The sequence below is a fragment of the Benincasa hispida genome, chromosome 11, assembly GCF_009727055.1.
Source record: "Benincasa hispida cultivar B227 chromosome 11, ASM972705v1, whole genome shotgun sequence".
Classification (NCBI taxonomy): Eukaryota; Viridiplantae; Streptophyta; class Magnoliopsida; order Cucurbitales; family Cucurbitaceae; genus Benincasa; species Benincasa hispida.
Window position 1 is genome coordinate 39003450 of NC_052359.1, and position 15543 is coordinate 39018992.

Consider the following 15543-nt stretch of genomic DNA (forward strand, 5'->3'; position numbering starts at 1 on the left):
AGAGAAACAACTAAAGAAGAAAATATGACATCCAGTCAGGACAAAACAAAAAGCTATGAATTTCCATCTCCACGAGGGATTGAAATTGAAGTATTTTACAATAAAAGATCTTCGTATATTGTGGAAAATTTTGAAAGAGAGGTGTGATCATAAAAAAACAGTTATTCCTCCTAAAGCTTATTATGGATGTATTTGAGGCTACGAGATTTTAAATCAGTAAGTGATTACAATTTCGCGTTATTTAGATTCAATTCGAAATTGTTGTTATGCGTGTTAGTTTCATGCCTTAAAACTTATAGATAATAAATGTAACATTTGATCAATCATTAATAAAGTGTTATTAATGTTTATTGCAATATATCGTTATTGTTTATCTTGTATTTATCTTGCCTAAATAACCCTAATCCAATAAACTAATATCCTAAACTGTTGTACAAGTCTTGAACTATATGTGGAGACATGCGGGGATTAGTGTTCAAGATACAACCTAAAGGGTTTATAGTATATGGATAAGGCTGGAGTACCTTACTCTGATGACATTACAGATACGACCCACTTTGTATTTGTACAAATGCAATGATTCAACGCGTTTGTGTTAGGACATGTGAGTGGAGGTATCCTATGCAATGAGTTTGCATGAGACGGACTACGAAATAGTAAACACTAGATGTAACTCTATTGACTAGTTAGGTTATGATGACCTGGGCAACTTGGTCTTAATCCCAAGTGTGAGTTGAGGCTCCTATTCATGAGAGATTGTCCTTTGATTTGTATAAGTGAGAGTGGTCAGTCTGTCGACTCAATAAGCCTACCATTTTGGAGACAAGACCGAGTGAGGAGTTATGAACATAATTTCACAAGATGAAATTCACTCATTCTACTTTAGAGTAAGTAGATGAGTGTTCCCTAAGTGGTGTCTCTGGAACTTGAACGAAGGTGCTCTTACTCTCCTCACTGGCTCGAAAGGATATTTATGTTTAATGGTTGGATCGTAAATAGGTTGTTCATTAGAGGAGCACTAGTACTTAAGGATAAAACCCATAGGGTAACCCAAGGGTAAAACGATAATTTGACTTAGCTGATGATGTGAATACTCGTGAATGACTAACTTGTATCATTGGTCTATATTCGTGGACACATAAATATATTTGTAGTGAGAATAGTGTAATTACGGGTCTTTAGTGGAGTGTACCCATAGTTAACGAATATTGTTTAATTGGTTAATAAGTTTAGCTAATTAATCTCATATCGTTGGAGCTTCTGATCTGTAGGTTCATGAGGTTCCCTTCCTAGCTTGTAAAGGAAATTGAGGTAACTATGCTTCGAATAGAGTTTGAAATGTTCAAATTCACTTAGAAAAATTATATAATGTATAATGACACATTATAATATAAAGTTTATATTTTAATTAAACTTTATAATCTGATTCAAAATTAATCTATGAGAGAATTAAATATTTGAAGGAGTTCAAATATTAATGAAGTGGATTCATATTGAAATTGAAGGTTAAAACTAATGTATATTTGATGCACATTAAACCTATAGGTTATGAGAGAAATACAATTGAATATGATTCAAATGTAAGCCAATTAAATATTATAGCCATATTTTATATATTAGGATATAATGTTATTAAATATTTAAATTATGTGTGAGAGAGATTTAAAATTTATAATTATATTGATGAAATTTATATTATCAAATTTTTAATAAAAAATTATTATAATTATAACTTTTGAATTTAAGAAATGTATATTCAATTACGAGTTTGATATGAAGAAACGACATTTAATTATAAATCAATGTTTTAAATAGTAAAGTCGATAATTTTCCTACTAGATTCATCACTTGCGTCAATTATTTCGCAACAATCAAAAAATTTTATTTGAATACAGGAAAAAAGAAGTCTAGATACAACTACATGAACAATAAGAGAAAAAAAAATTATAGTTTCAATGATACAAGATTAATTTTAATTCTTTATGTCACATGGGTTTAAGAATGTTCTCATCTCTACTCTCTTATAATCGAGTTTTTCCAATCATTCAATGAATCAACTACAAACCTATAATTTACCCGAAATTTCTCATTCAGTTCACGCAATTTACCGAATGTAATATTCAGCACCAAAACACCCCATATCTTATTGACATAAGATTATGATAAGGCATAATAATGCGCAAGCACGCACATTTGAAGTTAAGTTAAACGAATTTAGCACCGAAACTAAAGGTGATATACGTCAACATCTTTGGCACCGACCATAGACATGAGCTAAACTATTCAACTTACTACTTACTATTCGTCAATTTTATACAATTTTCCAAGCCATCAAGAAGATTTCGATATTTGTCTATAACTATGGATAACAAAAATTCAGTCACACACAGACAATTCAGAGCAAAATAATTTCAAGGTGTTGTTTTCATTTAGGGAATACAATGATTGAAATGCAATTGATAATAATAGATGAGGCTAGAAGTTCTAATCAGGAAATCCTCTCTCGAGCTTCAAAACCATCATAATAACTACCCATCTACCCGAATCTATTCATCACTTGATAGTTACAGCATTAAGACCTTTTCAACCGACCCCTTTTATTCAAAATTCACTCTCATGCAATTTCGAATAAACAATCTAAATTATTGGTTCAACAAATTAAAATTATTCTTAAGACATTCTAATTAACTTAAAGTTCATTCATTAATGCCAGTTAATCAAAGCATTAAGCACAGATAATTTAGAAATCATCAAAATCAATAAATTGTAAATTTAAATATCAAGTAATATCCTAAAATCCACAAACACCCTAGATAAAGAGTTTAGCCCACATGATTCCGATAATAGTGTTCAACAACAAACAATCATTATTGTGAAAAATAAATTTAAAAAAGAAAAACATCCCCCAGTAGGTTCGAAATCCAATCACGATCTTCTTGACTCCCGCCACAAATACAGATTGTTCTTTCAACAAACTGCACGATCACGATCATCTCTATCACGATAATCCAGGAAACGCTATCAGACAACTCTCAATCGAAATCTCGAGGTCTTCAACAAAATCTATCAGAATTTATCTGTTTAGCTATTGTACGGACTAATCGATTTGGAAAATCTATCAAAGTTGGCTCATTTTTTCTCTTTCTCTTCTTTTTTCTCTTCAAACTGTGGCCAATGCTGGTATTTATAATACGCTCGCAATGTTGCAACGCCGGTGTCATGCCAGGCGCGCGTCAAAGTCGTAGTATTGTAACGCTGCCCTATTTCCAATTGGTCTCGGGTCTACAACATTATGGAGCAGCATTGCAACATTATTCCAATGCTAGCTCCCCCGAATTGCCTTTCTAAATTTGTCTATTTTCTTGATCTTGGGTCCTTGGTTTCTTCCTAATTCTAATAACCAACCCGTAATTGCTCAAAATTGGAGTTTTGTCCTGGGTTTTTGATCATTTTCGCACAAATTGCTCCTGATGCTTAGTTTTCTTAAATTACTCAATAAAAACCACGTCAAAAAACTAACAAAAACCAGCAATATTAGTTTTAAATTTGAAGTAATAAAAGTACTTTTTAGATGCTTTTCAGTTTCTCTGAGGATAAGAAGGTTTTTTTTTTTTTTAATGGGATTTATAAAATTATTCCAATTGGATAATTGGATTCTACTTGGTTCTACAAAGGTAAAGGTTTTTTATCACTTTCTGTGATTTTAACATGCTTAACCTAGGGTTATAATTTCTAATTTTGTTTTCTTTGGTCTCTGTATTATTTCTTTAATTGCTCAGGTATATGGGTATTTCAAAAAATCCCAAATTAGTAATGAGTTTTATGTGCTTTCCGCTACGAATAGGGCTTTTCATCCCCTACAATGCGGGAGAAAATTACTAATGTCGATATGTTAGAGAGGACATTTGTTTTATATTTCATGTCTCGTATATGCTCATTTGACAACAATATCGAGAGAAATGTTTTAAATGATATTTCTTAACTAGTTTCATGTCTTCTTGTGTGCGAACAAAATAACGAGTTATTAAATGAAGAATCACGAATCTTGATCAACTGGAACAACACTATCCCTGAAGTGAATGTTAATTAATCATGGTTGAGGTAGTTACCCCGCAGAGAAATAAATTATTATTATTATTGTGGTGGGTCATTCTAATCATTCAAATTTCAAAAGAACCATTACAAAATGATTACCACAAGGAAAAGCCCTAAAAGATAAGAGTTCAAGAGTGTTTGAAAAATAAATGCTTCCGATGCGGAATGATTATGCATTGGTCACGTACCTTGTCATACGCAAAACACTTAATTGATCTCTATCAAGCATCCTTGAAGAAAAAAAGAGGAAAATTGTGGGAAGCAGAATTTACATACTAGGATAATGACATATTTGTACCCATCACATATGACAAATTTGGATGTGGCGGACTTCTTCGTATCTTCTTAACAGAAAATGCCACAGTTGATGGAAACATCGAGTGTTTCTTTTGACTTTGAGAATATCTAGACTTATTGTTGTTGTTTTCTTTTACCTATCTTCATTTTTTTTAAAGTAAATGTTTAATTTTGTATATTTCAAGTGTTGTTTTTTTATTGTAATTTATTCTTTTATGAAGTTTTTCTTATCTGTAATTATTTTTTTAATGAAGGAAGCATGAATCATTTTAATATGTTAGATGATTAGGTGATTAAAAATGAGCAAAGAAGAATATGTTTGACAGGACAAGCAACTATATACACAATACTTACAAATTTAAAAATATTTTTCCTAATTGACAATGTGAAAGCAAAAAGTAAATACAATACAAGCTCTGCAAACTTGATTGAAGGTTTTGGAAAAATAAATATTATTTTGCCTAGATGGATAGAATTTATAATTAATAATGCATTGTTATCTAGTCAATTAAAGAAAAAATGTTATAAGTTTTAAATATATACGTTGTAATGGTTATCATATTGAGGACTAATAGAAAGAAAAATATGAGTATTTTTATATCATATCTATTGTCTCATATGAAAAACGTATACTGGAAAAGTTGTTGCTTTATCTTCTGGATTATATTATACTCATATTACGAGTAATTGAAACATATGCAATAACGAACATGAAGTTTATGAATCCATAACATTTTTACAATTTGGCATGACAGATTAGGTCATCCAGGGTCTATAATGATGAGAAGAATTATTGAGAACTCAAATGGACACCCATTGAAGAGCCAAAAGATTCTCAATCTTATGAATTATCATGTGATACTTGCTCTCAAGGCAAATTAATAATTATTCCATCACCAGCTAAAGTGAGAACTTAATCGCCAGCATTTTAAAAAATGAAATACATGGTGATATATGTGGACCTATTAACCCACAAAAGTGGGACCATTTAGATATTTTATGGTATCAATAGATGCATCCAATGATTGTCACACTGTATGCTTGTTATCAAGTCGAAATCTTGCATTTTGCAAGATTACTTGCTAAAATAATTAAGTTAAGAGTACAATTTCTTGATTTATATGATTATATGCTGGTGATTTACATGTTAAGCTTTTGATAATTATGTACATCGATTTGGATAAGTGTCAAAACATCATGTAGCTAATGTTCATATACAAAAATGGTTTAGAATACTCATTTATAAAACGTTTGCAATCAATTGCAAGACCATTACTTATGGAGCTAAGTTTCCTACCTTTTATATAGGACATGTTATTTTGCATGCAACATCACTTGTACGCATTAGGCCAGTAGCTATTATCATAATTACTCGCCTTACAATTAGCCCTATGGGCTATGAGCCAAATATTTCTCATCTGAGAAATTTTGGATGTTCAGTATACGTTCCAATTGCTCCACTATAACGCACTGAGAAGGATCCTCAAAGGAGGTTAGGAATACATATTGGTATGGATTCTCCATCAATTATTAGATATCTTGAAATCCTGACGAGTGATGTATGCACTGTTAGATTTGTTGATGTTCATTTAATGAGATATATTTTCCAACATTAATGGCGAGAATTAGCTGAAGGAACTCTTATTCAAGAGAACCATTGAGCGGAAAGCAAGGATCGTTCCAAACCCATGTGAAATAAAGTATTTACAAATATACAACCATAGTTTGCATCATCGAGTAAATTACAAATGTTTTAAGTTAAAACCACTAAGATCGAGTGACAATCTCTTGAAGAACCGTCTTCGCGTATTCTAAGTTCATAGCATCCAGGTGGGTTTTGGTATCGAACACCCATGACAAATAATTATGGCAGCACTATCACAAAATATTGTATTTATATTAGAAACTTGATATGTACTAAACATGCAAAATAACATTTAATTTATAATTATAATAAAGAGGAAAAAAAACGTACCAACATTTAGGATCTACCTTCAGCGAGGGAAGCAACAAGAGCTTGTGTCGATAACGTGTTGTAAAATCGAGGAGCATAACGAGAATACAGATATGGATAAAATATAGTATAATAATAAAATGAATGAAATAACGAAAATTATAAAAATAGGATAATATAAAAATTCAAAGTGAGATTTTTTTAAAGTGTATTTTCATGATCCACCTAAATGTCATTATTTATTAGCAAAGTAGTAAGTAGGATGTTGTCTTATATAGACACCAAACATGAATAACTACAAGGCACGTGGACAACATGAAGATTGACACATGGCTTTTAGAACACTAAGCATTAGGCATCTATATTATAATATTTATAATATGTAAATATTTAATATTGGTAATGGTAACTCGATATATCAACATATATTAAGGTAAAAAGGACAAAACTTGATTAAAAAATACTGTGAAATTTATAGTAAAATTAGACTTATTTAAGTAATAAAATATGACTTTAAGTATATACATCAATAATAAGAAGCATTGATAATGGAATAATAGATAATACTGAAAATTAAAAAAATGATTATGATTTGAATATTAAGTTACAGAGTGTACAATTGATGAATTAGTAGTTTAGTTTACAATCAAGTATAATCAAATTAGTTAAGTAAAATTGGCATATTTCCAATCAATATTTCCTTAAAAAAAATTGTATTTTCAATATATTATTAGAAGTTAAATCGAATTTCAAAACAAAAATGTTGGAAAAAAAGCACGAGGTAAAGAGATGATTAAGATTATGGGTACCATTGATAACTTATAGAAATACGAGTTATTGTTCTTTCAAAGTTGGAATAATTAGGATTACTAGTGTTGTAAACACACTCGTGTTAAAGAAAAACGCATGCAATTCTATATATATGATAAACTCATACAAAAGTATCCCTTAAGTGAGAAACTGCTTCACTAATGCACTTTAATGCAATAATCGGAAAATTCTACTAAGTGTTGTAGACAAGGCCAACGCAAGGGGTATGCGTCCAAACTACTCGATGCATGGAAGATACATTCGACTTGTGCAATTCATGTCAAATCATCAACTTGCATACATGGGCATCTGATTGACAATGTCTAATCAAAGCAAAGTGGCAGATGACTATCTCAGGGTATGGAATTTAATGCAATCATATCACCAAGTGGCTAAATGATTACTTGTATAAAGGGAAGCTACTTGCAAGAGAAACAGTTAGAAAATCAGACAGTAGACAGTTAGCCAGTAGTTAGTCATTTTTCACCTTTGTCATCTACAAATAAGGAATAGGAGGGATGAACACCATTTTCCATCATTAATAACGAGGTGTTGTAGGAGAGAAGCTTGGGAGAGACATCTTCTTCAACTCCTCCACCAACTTGGCCACAACAAGCATTAAAAATAAGCCAAAAAGGACAAGAGATGTGGCTTGACTTCTTCCTTTTTATTTGCATTCTCATTTACCATTCACTTTATTGAATTAATATTGTTTGTATCAAAACTTATATCTAAAACTGATATCTTCAATTCAATCTTATTTTCGACCATTCTCCACACTTCCACCTATTTATTTTCTAAGTTATTTGTGTTTGTGCACTTCCTGGCTTGATAAATCCATAAAGTTTATGATTGAATCTACCTGATTAGTCAATTGAAGTGAAAAATTAGTTAAGTCACTCGAGAGAGTAATTAATTGTTGAACACATCAAGCTAGAGCATAAAGTAATTTTAAAGATAAAATTGTTCATGTTTTTTACTTGTTCTTTGTAAGTAACGCATGCACCTTAGAGATAGGACTAAGCGTGACATCCACATTGAGAGATGTTGAACACGAATTAAAGAACAAATTTCCAACGCATCACGCATACACTTAGATTTTAGCAGACATCCATATCATCTCCATATTCATTGCCATTGCGCTTATATAGTCTTGTTGTTCCCACTAGAAAATTTACGCATACCATTTACACTTAAATCATTCATCCACGAACCTTTTTCTTTCCTCTTTAAACTTCTATATCCTCTTGCATGCACACCAGTAGTTAGTGTAAATAACCAACGTCTATCAAATAATTAAGAACTCTCCATAATAGATTCAAAGACCAACCCTGCGTTAGTATACTCTAGAATCTCTACGTTCGATCTTAGGCTTACCTAGACACTTAGGCTAGATTTATACTTGGGTTTGGCTTAAGAAGATTTGTACACATTAGTAAGATGTGGATACATATCATCAGTCCAATGTATCGCAACTTTTGCATATCAATAGATTGATTAAATATCCTCATCGTTTACCATCGTAATCAATCATTCATCATCTTCCATCATTATAAATATGATGGAGAATTAAAGAAAGCGAACAACCATAAAGGTTGAAAAAATAACAACATAACATAAATTATATAATAGACAAAGAAAAATTACATAGTGAGAGAATTCAAAAGTAGATAAGAGGAGTGATGATGTTTGTGTTGAATGAGAAATATTGGACCGATCGTAAATTGCCACGTATTTCTCAAATTAATGGGTAAATTACAAAATCATCAAGTTTATGACTAATTAAAAATTGACATGTGTCCTAGATTAAAATCGAATACAATAGATGGTCAATCCTAATGATGCCATGTGTTTTTTTGTCTCGAACGGTTAGATCAAATTAATTATTTTGGTCCAATTAAACATTAAGATTTGGATTGAATCAAATCCAATTAGTTAATCTCAAGAGCTAGACTTGGACCAACTAAGCCTAACCCCACTAGAAAACGCTAGAGAAGTTCTCCTTCATTTGGAGGGTTGAAATTTTAGACTCCAAAGAGCTTAGATAGAATTATCTACAATCAAAAGCCTCCATGATTCCTAAAGACTGAACCACTCCTTGAAGCTTGAGTTTTGAGGATACAATAATTTTTCTAAGACTTCTATTTCAAGAACATCACACACTCCGTTTCCTCAAATCGAATGTACTCATTCAAACATTAAAAATTAGAGGATCGACAAGCTAGAGGCAGATTCAAGCAGATTACATAAGCCAAAGGCCAATCCAAATATATCAATAAGCCAGAGGTCGATCCAAATCAATCAACAAGCTGGATGTTGGTCCAAGTAGATTAACAAGTCAGAGGTCGATCTAAGTAAATCAATAAGCTAGAAGTTGACACCAGTTGATCAACAAGCCAAAGGCCGATCCAAGTGATTCAACAAGCCAAAGGTCGATCTAAGTTGATTCAACAAACGAGAAGCCAATCCAATTCGATCAACAAGCGAAAGGTCAACCTAAACTAATCAACAAGCGAGAAGCCGATTCAAGTTCATCAACAAGTCAAGGGTCGATTCAAGTCGATTAACCAATCCAAGAATCGNCTTGAATCATGCTTTAAAATAGTTTTAAAATTTGATTGACATAGACATAAGTTCACGGCTCTAATGAGATTAGAAACCTAAGTTTAATCTTTTAATCAGTTTAATATGATTAAATTGACTAATAAAAGATTAAATATGTATCAAATCTATCTATAAGGGACCTTTTGTCTAAGGCGGGTTCTGTCTAGACTAGGGTATTTAAGCTGACGGAAACAGAACACCCTTACCTAAGAATCTACCTGGAAAGGTGAATTAGATAGATTTGTTGCATGCATGCAAATCTGATGATAGTCTGTTAAAGTGTTTGATGGGAATTGATTCGAACTTGTTTAATTATAAAAAACAATAGTTGTTTTTTAGCAAATTAAACTCACACTTAGATAAAATTAGTACAATCGTTAATGAATCCCTAGGTAGAACATTCAATGGGAGGTACTTGGGGTATATGATACTTCATTTAAACCTCTACAAGTTTCTCCCTAAAGTTTACACCATGAGATCTATCCTCAGCCTCAAGGCACCCTAGGAGTCCCCCTAAAGGATGGTGTTTGGGTAGGTCAATACCAAGGTGAATGGAAAGAATGTTCATATTAAGTGGGAGTGTGATGTGTGACAACATATCCCACGGGCTCTCTCATTAGGTTGGATAACGTTTTGTGAATCGCCTCAAAGCACCCTGGGAGTGTCCCCCTAAAGGATAGCAGTTTTGCACGACTTTTTATCTGATCTCCTGTAAAGGACAAGGTCGCTTTAGTCTATTGTCCTAATATGCTTTTTCCCTACGGTGGGTGCATTAGGGCAAAACTTTAGGGCCTAAAATGAGGAGTTACACTTATGCGGAATTGTTAAAAGTTAGCAAATTCTAGACCGAAAAATGGTGATTGTTAGGGTCAGTTACAAGAGTTGTAATGGTTGAGAATGTCTCATCCCAGTGAAAGGGCACTTGATCACCCCACCGTGACTTTTATTCTGCCTCGTTAGGACATCATTGCAAAATAGATGTCATTTCACTTAGGGTACATTAGAACTATTTTGCTAAAACCTAAAATTAGTATTAAAAGTGGTAGTGCTAATAGACTTATTAAGTTTATTCATATTTTTCAGCAACTTTTAAAATGGCAACTGCCGCTTTAGCTCTATTATCTGCCGATAAACTGACTGGCAAAAACTATGCTAGTTGAAAAAACACGATTAATACCATATTGATCATCGATGACCTCCAGCTCGTCCTTACGGAGGAGTGTCCTCCTATTCCAACTCAAACCGCCGCTTGAAATATTCGAGAAGCATATGAGAAATGAACATGGGCGAACAAGAAGCCCCGAGCTTACATCTTGGCCAGTCTGAACAACATCTTGGTCAAAAAGCATGAGCCCATGTTCTCTACACGTGGGATCATGGAGTCTCTGAGGGGAATGTTCGAACAACCGTTTAGGCAACTCAAGCACGAAGCTCTTAAGTGCATCTTCAACTCCAAAATGGAGGAGGGTATATTTGTTTGAGAACATGTTCTGAACATGATAGTCCACTTTAATGTGGCGAAGATGAATGGGGCTCACATCGATGAGGGCAACTAGGTTAGCTTTATTCTTCACACGTTGCCAGAAAGGATTATAAAAAATCCACTTCGGGATCAGTGTTCACTCTTAATAGGGGGGCTATAGTATGGCGAAGCACTATGCAGGAGTGCATTGCTTACTCCACTATGGAGGCTGAGTATGTAGCAGCTTGCGAAGCTGCTAAGGAAGCCTGGCTCAAGAAGTTCCTGACTGATATTGAAGTTGTTTCAGACATGTCTAGGCTCATCACCATTTATTGAGATAATAGTGGTGTTGTGGCAAATTCCAGGGAGCCTAGGATTCATAAGCGCGACAAGCATATAGAGCGGAAATATCATCTCATCCGCAAGATTACGCATCGAGGGGATGTGATAGTCACGAAGATAGCTTTGGAGCACAGTGTTGTTGATCCGTTTATGAGGGCTCTTGCAACTACAGTTTTTTAGGGTCACCTATATAGCATGGGTCTACGGGACCGACCGTGGCTAGACTAAGACAAGTGAAAGATTTTTTATTGGGTATTTGTGCCCTAGTTTATTGTTTTGTACTTGTATTTATCTTGTACACCTCACTAACTTTGATGCCTTAAATCTCGTAGGGTCCTGTAGTTTGTAAACACGTGTATGAGCAAACATTTTTTATGTAATAATATGAGATGTTTTTTTCAATATTGTCTATGAAATATGAGATATTTTAGTTGCATTAACCACAAACCAATAAACTAAGATCTCAAGTTATCGTTGTAACTTAAACATGTATGTTGAGATATACAAGTGGATCGTACCTTAAGTGATAACCTAAATGGTCTGTAGTATATGGATAAATAAGGGAAACCTTATCCTAGTGACACTACAGATACGACCCGTTTTGTAGATGTTACAAGTGTTGTAAAGTGCTACAAATGGCCAGATCCTAATCGTTTATGTGGAGACATGCGATGGAGGGTATCCTATATAAAGGAGTTTGTATAAGACCGGACCACAAAATGTTTAGTCTCTTTATATATGCAGCTGAGGCATCCTAACAGACCAGTAGACTTGAACATTGTTCCTACATGACCCGATCAATTCGATTAGGCACTCGCCATCTATTTTCATTGTTCAACTATTTGACAACACGAAAAAACCATTGTTCAACTATTTGATAACATAAAAAAACCAAAAAAAGCTCTGTTCTCCCTCTCTATCTATCCAAGGGATGGAAGGGCAGAGGCCTTTGGTGTCCCCTCCAGTCAAGAATTGGGGCCTCACAATCACTAGCCAATATGTTTTTCTCTCATGCCTTTCTTCGTTCATGGTTCAATGGCGTACCTAGTTAATGCGTTTAAATAATCAAGTGAAATGATTTTTTCATGGAAAAAAGAATTGTAATTAAAAAATGAAATAAATATAGATAAATATAAAGTGGGATGGAAAATATAGAAAATCACTAGAACAAAGTTGAGTAGAAGAACTTATTAGATACCATTGCTTCCGTGGTATCTAATAAGTTCTACCTACTATTGGATTTGAACCAATGACTCCCGCCGTATGAAAGTGATACTCTAACCACTGAGTTAAGTAGGTCATTTATCATCACAAAGAAAAACAAATGGGCCCTATCACATCATATCGATAGATTATAAATCGAATATTATTGATAAACAATACCAATGAAACAAATCAACAAAATAGATCATAGAATATTCATCTTGACAATAATGTTATATAACGTTGTTCATAACAGAGACTTTCATTTCACTAGGAAAACCATAGGTAACATGACCATGATCCTGAGTGAGTTGGGAACTCCTACCTAAGAGGACGGTCTTTTAATTTGCATGGTTGCGAGTGGCTAAATCGCCGACTCAAACCTACCACTTTAGGGATTCGTCTGATTAGGGAGTTGGGTGTAACGACCCCAGTCTAGAAGGGGTACGTGAATGAACCGATATCACATCCGAATGAGAGGGATCTTGAGGACATGAAAGTATGGTTACGAAAACTTAAAAGAATTAAAAGTTACTACCTATACCAACAAGGTGCACATTCTCAGTGGCTCAATCATAAGAACTCCAAAGTTAAGTGTGCTTGGCTTGGAGCAATCCTATGTTAGGTGACCTCCTGGAAATTTTCCTAGGATGCATGTGAGTGAGGACAAAGCATCCTAAAAAGGACCCGTGTAAGAATACCAGGGCCGAATCCGGATTCCGAATCCTAGTCCAACAAGAGGAAATTTGATTATATGATATAATTAGATTGATTCAATTATATGTGATATAATTGATTTGAGTGAGAGGTTTCTATCAGTTTTAATAACTGAAGAATAAAAGCGAAAATAGTTTTCATTTTTCATAATCGCAACACATTCAATCGAGTGAAAGAAAAGCTATACGATAGCCTTTGAGAGAGTAAACGACCAAGCTTCTTGTTACTAGACGATAGCTCCTCGTTTGCTAATGATCAAGTATCCAACTTTATACAATAGAGGTTTTTAATTCTCCCACTTACTTGTCGTTGAGCTCCTCCTTCCCTTTACTAAATCCACACAAAGCCCACACCTCTTTAATTCTCACACCGAGAATACCAAGGCAACCGAGTGGTGGTATCGAGTTTTGCTGTTCAAGGGTTGAGGATTGAGTTTTACTCGATTTAGTTTAAGGATTTGACAGTTCGTGAGTTACACTAGTTGTTCATTGTGTTAATGCTCGTGATTGAGTTTGCTGGACATTAGACTATTGTTAATCGAGGGAATACGCGAAGACGGTTCTTCAGAGGTATGTCACTCGATCTTAGTTGGTTTTAACTTGAAAACATCTTGTAATTTACTCGATGATGCATAACTGTGGTTGTATGTTTGTAAATACTTTATTTCAGAATGGGTTTGGAACGATCTTGCTTCCGCTCAATGGTTCTCTTGAATAAGAGTTCCTTCACTTAATTCCCCCATTAATGTTGGAAAATATATCTCATTAAATGACAATCAACAAATCTAACAGTGCATACACCACTCGTCAGGATTTCAAGATATCTAATAATTGATAGAGAATCATATCCAATATGTATTCCTAACCTCCTTTGAGGATCCTTCTCAGTGCGTTATAGTGGAGCAATTGGAACGTATACTAAACATCCAAAAATTCTCAGATGAGAAATATTTGGCTCATGGCCATAGGCTAATTGTAATGGCGAGTAATTATGATAAGCTACTGGCCTAATGCGTACAAGTGATGTTGCATGCAAAATAACATGTCCCCATATAAAGGTAGGAAACTCAGCTTTCATAAGTAATGGTCTTGCAATTGATTGCAAACGTTTTATAAATGAGTATTATAAACCATTTTGTATATGAACATTAGCTACAGGATGTTCGACACTTATCCAAACCGACGTACAATAATTATCAAAAGCTTAGCATGTAAATTCACCAGCATTATCAAGACGAATGGTCCTAATCATATAATCAAGAAATTGTACTCTTAACTTAACTATTTTAGCAAGTAATCTTGCAAATGCAAGATTTCGACTTGATAACAAGCATACGTGTGACAATCTATTGATACCATAAAATATCTAAATGGTCCACTTTGTGGGTTAATAGGTCCACATATATCACCATGTATTCAATTTTAAAATGTTGGTGATTAAGTTCCCACTTTAGCTGGTGATGGAATAATTATTAATTTGCCTTGAGAGCAAGTATCACATGATAATTCACAAGATTGAAGAATCTTTTGGCTCTTCAATGGGTGTCCATTTGAGTTCTCAATAATCCTTTTCATCATTATAGACCCTGGATGACCTAATCTGTCATGCCAAATTGTAAAAATGTATGGATTCATAAACTTCATGTTCGTTATTGCATATGTTTCAATTACTTGTATATGAGTATAATATAATCCAGAAGATAAAGCAAACAACTTTTCCAGTATACGTTTTTCATATGAGACAATAGACATGATATAAAAATACTCCATATTTTTCTTTCTATTAGTCTCAATATGATAACCATTGCAACGTGTATCTTTAAAACTTATAACATTTTTCTTTAATTGACTAGATAACAATGCATTATTAATTATAAATTATGTCCATCTAGGCAAAATAATATTTATTTTTCCAAAACCTTCAATCAAGTTTGCAGAGCCTGTATTGTATTTACTTTTGCTTTCAACATTGTCAACTAGGAAAAATATTTTTAATTTGTAAGTATTGTGTATATAGTTGCATTGTCTGTCAAACATATATTTTATTTGCTCATTTTTTA